This window comes from Megalobrama amblycephala, linkage group LG4, assembly GCF_018812025.1.
Source record: "Megalobrama amblycephala isolate DHTTF-2021 linkage group LG4, ASM1881202v1, whole genome shotgun sequence".
Taxonomy (NCBI): domain Eukaryota; kingdom Metazoa; phylum Chordata; class Actinopteri; order Cypriniformes; family Xenocyprididae; genus Megalobrama; species Megalobrama amblycephala.
In genome coordinates, this window is record NC_063047.1 from 44,082,575 (window position 1) to 44,094,576 (window position 12,002).

General features: G+C 35.9%; 1 pseudogene; it reads left to right on the forward strand.

The window, feature by feature from the left end:
* The first annotated feature begins 1,749 nt into the window (after nucleotides 1-1,749).
* The window catches only part of LOC125266183, a 41,925-nt pseudogene continuing 31,672 nt past the window's right edge, over nucleotides 1,750-12,002 (forward strand).

Below are 12,002 nucleotides of genomic sequence, written 5' to 3' on the forward strand. Positions count from 1 at the left end.
GATCAGGGTATCAGCCACATTCGCTTTCATTATATACTGATTCACGACCTAGGGAGCTAGGGAGCTGATTGAGACACAGGGCCAGTCTCACGTGAGAACTCCAGTGCCCAAGGAAGTCGACCGGAAGTTGAAGTCGGCCGCGTGCCGCCATCTTGTAGCAGAACTTCACTTGCGTTAGCATCCCCATTGACTCCCATTCATTTTGGCGTCACTTTGACAGTGAATAACTTTACATCTGAGGCGTTTAAAGACTCCATTTGTCCATTATTTATTTCTAAAGATACACGACAATGTATAAAGGGCTCCATTACCTTCTATGTTACATTATGGCCCCGTAGATACAGTTTTGTAAAAATAGGCTAACGATTGCGTCATAACCACTCGACTCTCTGTCGCACAGTAGAGAAATTACCGTACGGACAGGAGGAGAAGCTCGCAGGCAATAGTATGCATTAACTTAATATGGCGTACTGGCGTTACATTTTAAAATACTATACAAAATAATTAATCAGAATACTTACTCCTGCTCACTCACGCCAAAGAACTCCCCGCTCAAGCTCGCCGTCTCTGCAAGATTAACGATGGCAGTTTGGACGCACAGCTACTAGAAGATTTACATCTGTCAGACAGGTTGCTGACGTCATCAAGCTTAGTTTGAGTCTGCGCGTCAGAAACGGAAGTGCTAAAAATCGCTAAAAATGGGCTTCACTTGTCTCAATTGAGTTCCAATGGGGTCGCTGTGTCCATTTCTTTTACTGTCTATGGAGAACTCTGGTCTTGCGCGCGTTGTTTCCTTGTCATGTCTCGCGTGTGTTTGGTTGTGAAACGTAGTTTGCGTGCCAGACAGAGTTGTCGGCGATTCTTCTTAATGTAAAGTCATGCAGTGTGAAACCTTCTGTCGCCGATCCATCGTGCAGTATGAACATAGCAGCGACTGAATGCTGGCCAAGATAGTCATGCAGTGTGAAAAGAACAGTGACCCGACTACTTTGAAAATCGTGCAGTCTGAACTCGGCATTAATCAACCGAGAGTTCAGGGTATATGTGACAGTAAGTTAACCCTGCTTTCTGGAATACACCCCTGATTTTTGCAGATTTGTGTCTGTTATCTGTCAGTTCTCTAACCAAGAGAGCAGTACAATCCACACTTTTATGCAGCATATGAAATAGAAATGTGCCTAATTCATGTTATTAATTTAATTTTAGGAGCAACTGCAGCAGATATGGAAAAGAGATGTCTTACCAGATTTACCCTTCCACTTAATTTGTTTACTCTGTTTTTCTTATTTTGTCCATTACACACACTGTTACATGTTGTCTAGCTCTGTACATTCATGCCCCTTTTGTCTCATACTTTTCTTTCACTTTTACAAACTGTTTTAAATCTATTTCTGTAAATTGTTTTTTGCCCCCGCTGTCCCTATAATCTTTCTCACAGCTCTATTCTCACTCTGTCTGTTTCTGCCAGGTTAGTCTTGTCTTTCTGTGCACAATTACTCGAGTGTCTCTCAGTCTGTCCCTCCTCTACCTATTTAACTAACAGAGCAAGAATGCACAGTAGGAGAGAAAATGTATTTATAAGAACAATTCAGCAGGTTCAAGATAGTTCATGTTAACAGAGAACATGATTCACTGTTTTAATCACTTGACAGCCATAAAACATAGTAATAATGTTCTCATGTAGGCCTAGGATATGTGTGTGCGCTGAACGCTGTTACCGGAAACTCCTGAGTAGAAACAGGAAGTGTGTGCAGGTACACAATTTTAATTTTAGTTTCTCTTTCTTGAATACCGTTAGACAGAGACGGACAGACTCTGACAAAACTGTATGAGACACTGGCATCGGAATAAGGTTAGTGTAAATTAAATGACCTAATATTAAATTTTTTTGTGTTTTAAGCTAAATTAAAGTTAAGCTAAATTAAAGTTTTGTTCAAGTTAAGTGTAGCTACTTATCGCCACACTGTAAAACAGCTCTATTGAACTGCTGTTTTTAAATAGACTTAGTTTGCATCTTCTAAATATTGTAAGATTTGTCCAAGATGTCACATTTGCTCTATTTTGAAGATGATTTTACACTCCAGCAGTGGCGTAGCCAGAAATTGATTTTTGTCTGAGCATCACATCGGTTGACAAATTTTCCCTATACAGATCACCATGTGCACTAAACGCTGCCGCCATTTTATAAAATCAGTGAACGTTAGAACTCATATTAGATGCCATTATCAAGTGCTTGCCATAACAGGATTGGTTTAAGGTTTTAAAATGCTTACAGAGATGCAGAATAGCTTATATGGGGCACACAATGTCAGTGCATGTGCTCTCTGATGTGCTTTATGTTAGATTTCATAGCTATATTTGAGCTTAGCATGTGCAGGATAATGATACATCAGCCAATGTATTATTATAGGAAATAAATAGAAACATTTGCTAATTTAGTTATAGCACAAAATGTAAAATATTAAAAGAGGGTTAAGATGGCCCCTGCTGGATAAAACACCTGGATAAACTTTTACAGAAATGAGTTCTCATATAATTATTTTTTTATAGTGTCATTAATGGAAAATACTAAATCAACTATTCTATTGATTTTTTTTTGGCAATATAGTTTAGTTTAGTTAGTAATAATTGAATAACCAATGACAGATGAAGCACAACCCCTCACAGCAAATACCACAAACAGGTTTAAATTAACACTCTTACCCCCAGTTTCACAGACTATAGGTGTTACAGTAGCTGGTACATGAAGCACACAATGAGGAGATAGAGAATAAGTCTTTACTTGGAGAGAAACAGGAATCCACAGGAACATATACCAACATTAACACAAACAATACCGGACAACACAAGACTGGAAACACAGGGCTTATATACAAGGGATAACAAGGAGGGTAATTAGAAACAGCTGGGTGTGATGATGATGGTGGTCAGTTGTCATGGTGACTAACTGGTGGCGGGAAATAGAACAAAAACAAGTCCAACAATGAGTCCAATACAGAGTGCACATGTAACAATAGGCTTTAGTGCAGTCCCAGACTAAAATGCACGTTGGAGCTTTTTTGGATTTGAAAGAAACTTTCACTGTCATATCTTAAAGATCCCCTGTGGTGAAAATTAAGATTTTAATGTTGTTTATATGTCTATGTAGGGTTTTTAATATGCTTTAAGACAAACCATGTGCAAATTCATAAGTCAGCACCATTGCCGAGTATTTTATGTTTGAAACTCCGTCGCAAGGGCTGTGCCAAGTGTGCGAGCGCATAGAGGCTTGCGCCAAAGTAAAGTGACAGCTGACTGTAAAGCCAATAAAGTTCTTGTTTTTGTCCTTCGAAATATTTTAATACTATAAAACATAGCTAAAACAATATTGCTCTGAGCGTGTGCGTGTGACCGTGATTCATGTGCATATTCAGTTAGTGTGGCATCGCACATCAAGTTCTGAAAGAGATATTCAGTCCATTATAAATTCTGATTATATCCGCCTCTAGAATGGATCAAACCATAGATATTAGCCTACCTGATAAGTTCAAGTAAATACGCTGGAAATCCGTGCTCATTCAAGGATGTGCATTTACTTCATGTACAGTAAATTTCATCTGAATGTTTTTTTTAAATCTGAAAACTCCAAAAAGCAACAAAATTGTCAAACATTGATTTAGCGCATGTTCAGAGAGGAAAACTGCTGCTTGTCCTTTAAAACACAATTTAGGTGTGTATTAAATGAGGCAAGGGTGTAGAGTTACATTCAAGCTATTTTAAGGCATGAAGGAATTTTTTTCACTTGATTTTTTTTTTTTAATGTGTCATTTTGGTGATCAAAGATGAGTTTTAAGGGATAAAATAATTGACTACAGGGGGAATTTAAAATATTTCAGTGTCATTGTTTTGTCAAAAGATGCACACCAGTAATGATTTTTTTTTTTTTTTTTTTTCCTAAGGCACATTTATAAAAGCTACTTAAGCTGTTTTATCCAGATTTTTGCTCATCCTGATTTTTGTCACCCTTTCTCTGTAGGTTTTGAAGAGTCTGACAGTACGTCACTGATTGGTTACTTTATTAAGAGGCAGTAAAAATGCAGCGTCATCAGAAGGAATCCAGCATGGAGCCTCCTCCTTCGTTTCAACGTGAGTCAATACATTGCATCATGAATTTTTGGGCCACATTTTGCTCAGGCAGTTCTTTTGATATTGGGCTGAAAAAAACTATGTCAGATTTAGTTAAAATATTTTTGCATTACTCTTTTTAAGTAAATTCAACTTAAAGTAAAAAAAGTAAAAACTTAAAGTAAAAATTAAAAAGAAACCTTTTGTTATATATACATAATTATATTAATTCACTCAGCATTCTTTACCCAATAACTTACCTAATTAATTAACATCCTTAAAACAAGCAAAATAATCTGCCAATGGGGTAAGTAAAAGTCTTATATCAAACCAAAAATAAGCTATTTAATCTGTTTTCAGTTTGGATTTAGATTACTTGTCAAGAAAATGCTTTTTGATCCAAGAATTTTTTGTTATTTGGACTGGAAACAAGAAAAAAATTCTAAGTAAGAACAGCATTTTTTGCAGTGCACAGAAGCATGTCCGAGCAATTTTCACAAAGCGCGCCCCAGCATTTGAATTTGACATAATGGCATAACTAGAATAGAACAAAGACCTACACAGTTCGACCTACGTAAGGCGGACCGTCAGAAAACACATAGCTCATCATAGGTCCAGCCTCAGGCCTGATGTAAGAAGCACCTGGGGGAAACTCAGGAGGAGAAAGAAAGAATGGAGAGTGTAGTTCCAGTCACCCACGCTGAGCACATTTGTGCTGGATCACCTCCCTCAGATCCTCCTTCTTTCTGGAGTCCTGCCTTTACTGCGACCTACTCCACTGTGGAGGGGCGTATGAGAGGTGACACTAGCCTTCTGGCCCTGTCTTCAGCCCTCAGACTGGGTGCAGATTCGGTTCTCAGCAGTATGCATTTTGCCTCTCTGAACTTTCCAACCACCGCCTCTTTGGAGGTGCCAAAAAGTTCAGGGGGCAAAACCGGCACAGTGAGGAGAAAACCCTTTCACTTTTTCCCTGATGTCGGCCAAGTTCAGCCACAGATGCCTATCCATGGCCACCATCGCCGCCATTGATCGAATAATCATGGCAGAAGGTCTGTTTGGTGGCTTGGAGAGCAAGATCTGTGGTGCGGTGCAGCTTATCCACTGCTTCAAGGGAAAGACCCTGCCCCTTATCAAAATCCTTCAGCAGGTCAGCCTGGTGCACCTGCAATACGACCATTGCGTGCAAGGCAGCTGCCACGTATGCCCTGCCATTTAAGTGAAATGTCACTTCAAGGGGCTCAACCATTTTATAAAAGCAACAATCCCCATGAAGTCATGGTTTACAGTGAATTTATAAGAGCTATGAGCTATAAGGCTCATAAGCTAAAATTCATTGTAAACCACGGCTATTGCTTTAATAAATAACACTTTTACGTTACGTTAAATAATGTTATGAAAATGTTCCCTGTTAGCTGGGATAACTCTGTTCGCCAGTGCTTTAGTGTAAATACAGCATTCCAAATGATAGATTAAATTGTGTATGATACACAGCAGCAGGAGACTGAGTCAATGTTATTAACTGGGGTTAAACTGTTAGATATTAGAAGCATTTATCATGATCATGAAGAGCTGCAGCTAATGATATGAACTGTTTGACAGGTGAGAAACAGAAAGAGAGACAAGTGCAAGCACTGCAGGAAAATGGAGCAACATATGCTGGGTTGAAAACTCAAGCAGGTGAGATCTTTTAATAAAACAATTATATTTATTTTATTTATTTATTTATTTTAACAAATGTCATGGTACCTTTCTAAAAACTCTAAACACAATAGTCAATAGTGAACAGTTGTGTTAGAGCTCATATAAAACATTCAGATTTTAGTTTTTCTAAGAAAACACTTGTTTGTTTATTTATCCATGTCTTTTTAGATAACTTGCCAGGTCTATGGAAACCCTACTTAGAGGTTGTTCCACATTATTAAGCAAGTCATTTGATAATTCGATAATATCCATTCAGTTTTCACACATTATTAGTTGTTTTCATGCCTTTTGCACAACATTGGACCATTTCATGCTTTTCATCTTCAGAAAGATCTTTCTTCCTCCCCATATTGCATGAGAACTGTGACTTAATAATGTGGAACAACCTCTAAGTAGGGTTTTCATAGATCTGGCAAATTATTTTGTCTGAGATTGATACCAGTTATCTAAAAAGACATGGGTAAATAAACAAACAAACATTTTCTTAGAAAAACTAAAATCTGAATGTTACTTGCATAATAATTTGGAACGTGGTGTGTATATATATATATATATATATATATATATATTCAGCTCATGAAAAATGGGGGCAAAAACAAAAGTGTTATGTTTATAATGTTGTTCAGTGTATATATATACTTTTAACCACAAATACTCCTATTATTTTTTTTATTATTATTATTTTTACTTTTCCATCATATGTTCTTGTTTGCATATTTTACCGTGCATTAATTTCCATTGATTGTCATTATAAAAACCATTCAAAAGAACACTCTTTGAAAAGCCCATTTAGTTATTTACGAAGGTGACTTTAGGTGTTATATCTTATAATATTGAATTGTTCTTAATTGACTTGTGTGTTTTCTTCCTGTTTGTCAGGAGGAAGTAGATTTTGGGTGTTGACGACAGTGTGTCTCGTGTTCATATGTGTTCTGCTGGTCACCATCATATTATGCAGCAACTCCACAGGACAGAGAGGGTTAAAGGGTAAGAACATATTTGAAGAGATCAATCAAATAATCAACAGCTTACAGGACAATTTCACTGATCTAATGACTGAAAAAGACAAGTGGCATTAATTATGGAAAACTGATGAAGTCATCAAATCTTACTCCCTCAACATGATAGTCCTACATACTTTATTTCATTCCTGATATACATGCTGCTGCAGCAGCCATCCTCAAATATCACAAGCACATCTACATATAATGAAGCTATTTGACAAATTTAAATGCATAAATTTGAAATACCTGCAAATGTATAGCAATATAGCAGAAAGAAAAACAGTAACAAAATCACCAGCCTTAAAATACAACAAGTGTGTGTCTGTGGTGAGTCCAAAAATATGAACTAAAATGTGCTTTTAATATACTATCTCTGTATTTACAAAACTTAGTGTATTACAATTAACTAAATATAAATATTTTTTTAAATACAGAGATAGTATATTAAAAGCACATTTTAGTTCATATTTCATGGTGTCTCAAAATAGCACAGTTGAGTACACTTAGATGTTCTTGATGACCGATCAAGAACATCTAAGGACGCCGCGTCCAAGACACGCAGCTCAAATACAAAATAAAGTAAAAATAATCACCCTGAGTAAACTCCCGCTTATATTTCACATCAGTAGGAGGCCAGAAACTGACGACAAGAGATTCGAAGTTGAAAAACTTGAAATGTCTTTGTTTTTGTTGTCCATAACTGAAATTTTAAGTGTGTTAACTTCATCTGTATGGCTACAGCAAAATAAAGTATGGCATAGCAATAAACACAATAAAACCGGACAAAATATAACAATTTAGCCATTAAAAACATGAAAAAAATCAACGAAAACAACCATAGACAGGCAAATCTCGTGGTCTCGCGAATCCAGCCGCTTCGCTTCTGAAATGCTTCTGGTGTGAGTTGACACCGCTCAGAAGACGGAACAAAACCTTGCCGGAGCCGTAAAGTGCTGCACACGCGTGCAGTGTAAACGAGGCTTAACTTTAGCGAAGCGGCGCGTCGAGACGCTTCTGGGACGCTTCTCAAACGCACCGCGGCATGGCTGGTGTAAACGAGCATTGACTAGAGCGGCCGCGTATCAGCTCCAGTAGCCGCGTAAATATAGACATGATATATATATATATATATATATATATATGCGCAAGTATACATTTGAAACAGCATATTTTTGCTGTCACACAATCTTACACATTCTACGACATTATATATATATATGGCTATACCCTGATATATATATATATATATATATATATGAATTATAATTATATACACCACACACATATATGACTGTAATTAATTTTAAGTTAAATAAAAATTTACAATTTTCAACCACTAGATGGCAATTGTGGCTCTACTGAGACATGACCACTGGCAACACGAGACTTGAATGTTAGCTCTCAACCACTGTTGCCAGATCTCGCGATAAACTTTTCCGCATTTTACAACTGTTGGAGAGCAAGCAACAGCAAGAGTGTGGATGCCGTATGTGCAAGATGCTTTTAGCTGCTAGGGCGTGTTAGATTAAACGTAAACAACAAGCGAGGAAAACCCGAAAGTTCTGTAAGGCAGAACAGAGGACAAAAGTTTGCTGTTGTGCAGTCATGGATGAAGATACTGAAGAATCGATAATGGAGGACAGGGTAGAATTCACGGAGGTATATTCAAGGAAGAAAAATTCAAAACGCAAGAAATCTTCTAAGGACCAGGAAGATAGTGGGGACATGGTGGTAACTATACAGGACACGACTAAAAGAAAGACCAAAGCAAGTCAGGAAAATTTAAGAGAACAAATTGTGCAAAAAACTGAGGAGAATGGTTTCAAAGTAATGTTGACATTTGAAAAGAGCTCAGGGAAGCACTTGCATCCAATAGGATTATCTAAAGCGATTGATAAAATCATTGGATCAGTTGTTTTGGCTAAATGTTTAGATCAAGGGAGAGTTCTGATTATAGTGAAAGATGTTGGGCAGAAAAACAAACTACTCAAAATGAAAGAGATGAATGGGGAAAAGATCACAACCAAAGAGATTGGAGTAGCGAAGGCTGAAAAGGGGGTAATATATGGAATCCCAACATATATAACCACTGATGAAATTCATGAAAATATAAAAGGAGGTAAAGTGATTAATGTGGGAAGACTGTATAAGACCAAGGAAGGACAACGACAGGAAAGTGAGAGTATCTTGTTAACATTTGAAGGGAAAATGCCTGAAAAGGTAAAATTGGGATATATTAGCTATCCAGTACGAGTGTATGTCCCAATGCCATTAAGATGTTTTAAGTGTCAACGAATTGGGCATGTGGCTGCAGTGTGTAGGGGAAAAATAAGATGTGTAAAATGTGGAGGAGAACACGAATTTGACAAATGTACGGAGGTAAATGGACTAAAATGCTGTAACTGTGGTGGTCCTCATAGTGCTGCATATGGAGGATGTGAGGTACAAATTAAAGCAAGAGAAGTCCAAAAATATAAGGCTGAGCACAAAGTTGTGGAAGTAAAGACAGAAGAGAAGAGGTAAGAGACAAAAACAAACAAGATTCAAGGAATATAGAAATAGGAAAAACAAAGGAGATGGAATGTAAACATCAGTGTGATACTAAAGAGAATGCACTAATTATGACAAAAGAGAACTTTCTAGCCTTTATTGTAAAAGTGATTAATGTCACTGCTATGTTGCCAAGTAGATCAGCTAAGATCAAAACAATTCTAGAAGCTGCTTCAGAATTTCTAGGGATCTCTGGGATCTCAGCAAATATGATACATGAGATTCTTACTCGATCAATAACCGTAGAAGCTTCCCAGGTATCGGAGTAGATTAATGGTGATAAATATAATTCAGTGGAATGCAAGGAGCCTTGTAGCAAACGGTCAAGAATTCAAAAAATTTGTATTTGATTTAGAATGTAAGCCAAATATTATTTGTGTACAAGAGTCATGGCTCAAGCCAAATTTGCAGTTTATATTACCAGGGTATACATCTATTCGAAAGGACAGAGTGGGGAAACAAGGAGGAGGGGTAGTAACATTTATAAAAGAAGGAACTATATATAGAGAATTAAATGAGATCAAGGATATTGAATGTGTCATGGTTGAAGTGTATTTAAGAGAAGAATCCATTGTAATCTATAATTTTTATAATCCATGTAAGAAGATTTCAATAAATTTGTTTGAAAAAATTGGAAAAAGAAGTAAGGAATTATGGTGTGGTGATTTTAATGCTCATAATTGGTTGTGGGGGAGTAAAAATATAGATCACAATGGGGAAATAATAGAACAATTTATGGATGATAGAGGTTTAGTATGTTTAAACACAGGAGAAGGCACTAGGTTTAATATAAAAGAGAATACAGTATCAAGTATTGATTTAACACTAATATCAAATGGAATGGCTGAAATATGTGAATGGAAAGTAAGTAGTGAGAGCACAGTTGGAAGTGATCATTTCCCAATTGTTTGTAGAATAAATGTAAATAGTTGTAATACAGAGTGTTTTCTGCAAAGAAAATGGATTTATGAGAAAGCAGATTGGAATTCATTTACCAAGTATTGTGAAACATACAAGGATACAGAGGTAGAAGATTCAGTAGAAACATTCTGCAACTCAATTACTAATTTAATAATGGAAGCGGCAACTATATATATACCACAAAGAATTGCAGGGGAAAAAAATAAAAATATTCCATGGTGGAAGGAAGGGTGTAGTATAGCAATAAAAGAAAGAAATAAGGCATTTAAACAACTTAGGAAAAATATGAGTATGGGTAATTTGATAGAGTATAAGAAAGCAAGAGCTAATGTAAGAAGAATAATTAAAAATGCTAAGAGAGAAGGATGGAGAGATTTTTGTTCTACTATAGGAAAAGATACTCCTATGGATAAAATATGGAATATGTTAAGAAATATGAGTGGGAGAGGGAGAAAGACAACTCAAATTCCAGTTTTAATCGAAGAGGATACAGTGGCAGTAACAGATATAAGTAAAACAAACATTTTAGGTAAGGTTTTAGAAAAAGCACATAAAATAGAATTGGGAAAAGAATATGAGTTAAGAAGAAGGGATATTTTAGACAAAAATCCAGAGATAATGAAGAAGAAAAATAGTAACAATAGTTGTATGGATTCAGAGTTTACAATTACAGAATTGAAAATTGCATTACAAAAATGTGCAAATACAGCTCCTGGATGTGATAGAGTAAGTTATATAATGATAAAGCACCTGTCGGATAATGTATTATTAACGATACTCAAGTTATATAATAAAATATGGTTAGAAGGAATACTTCCAAAGATATGGAAGCAAGCTGTAGTTATTCCTATTTTAAAACCAGGTAAAAATCCAACAAACCCAGGAAGTTATCGACCAATTGCTTTAACTTCAAATTTATGTAAAATAATGGAAAAAATTATAGTTCATAGACTGTCTTATGAACTAGAAAAGAAGGGTAAATTATGTAAATATCAGTGTGGATTCAGAAATAAAAGATCAACAATGGATGCATTAATTAAAGTTAGTAATGAAATAGAGAAGGCAATTAAAATGAAAGAAATTATGGCAGTAGTATATTTTGATATAGAAAAAGCATATGATACAGTATGGAGAGAAGGGTTGTTAATTAAAGCATCAGGGATAGGAATAAATGGTAAAATGTATAATTGGTTATCTCAGTTTTTATTTGAACGATCATTTATTGTACAAGTAGGAGCATGTCAGTCATCAGTTTTTAAAGCAGAAAATGGTATTCCACAAAGTAGTGTTATAAGTCCAATTCTTTTTAACATTATGATTAATGATATTTTTGATAATTTAGGATATGGTGTGGGTTGTGCTTTATATGCTGATGATGGGGCTATTTGGAAGAGAGGTCGAAATATATCTCAAGTGATATCAAGTATGCAAACAACTATTAAAAAGGTGGAAAAATGGAGTATAGAATGGAGTTTTAAAATGTCAACAAGTCATGTTTTATGCTATTTAGTAAGAAAAAAGTTGTTAAAAATATTGATCTTATTATTGTATGGTAAGTCATTAGAACAAGTAAAGGTTTTTAAGTATCTTGGAATGTGGTTAGATGGGAGATATACCTGGAATAAACATGTTCGAGGAAATGGATAAAAAATGCAGGAGGATTTTAAATGTAATGAGGGCAGTAGCTGGAAAAGAATGGGGAGCTGAAAGAGATTTCAATGT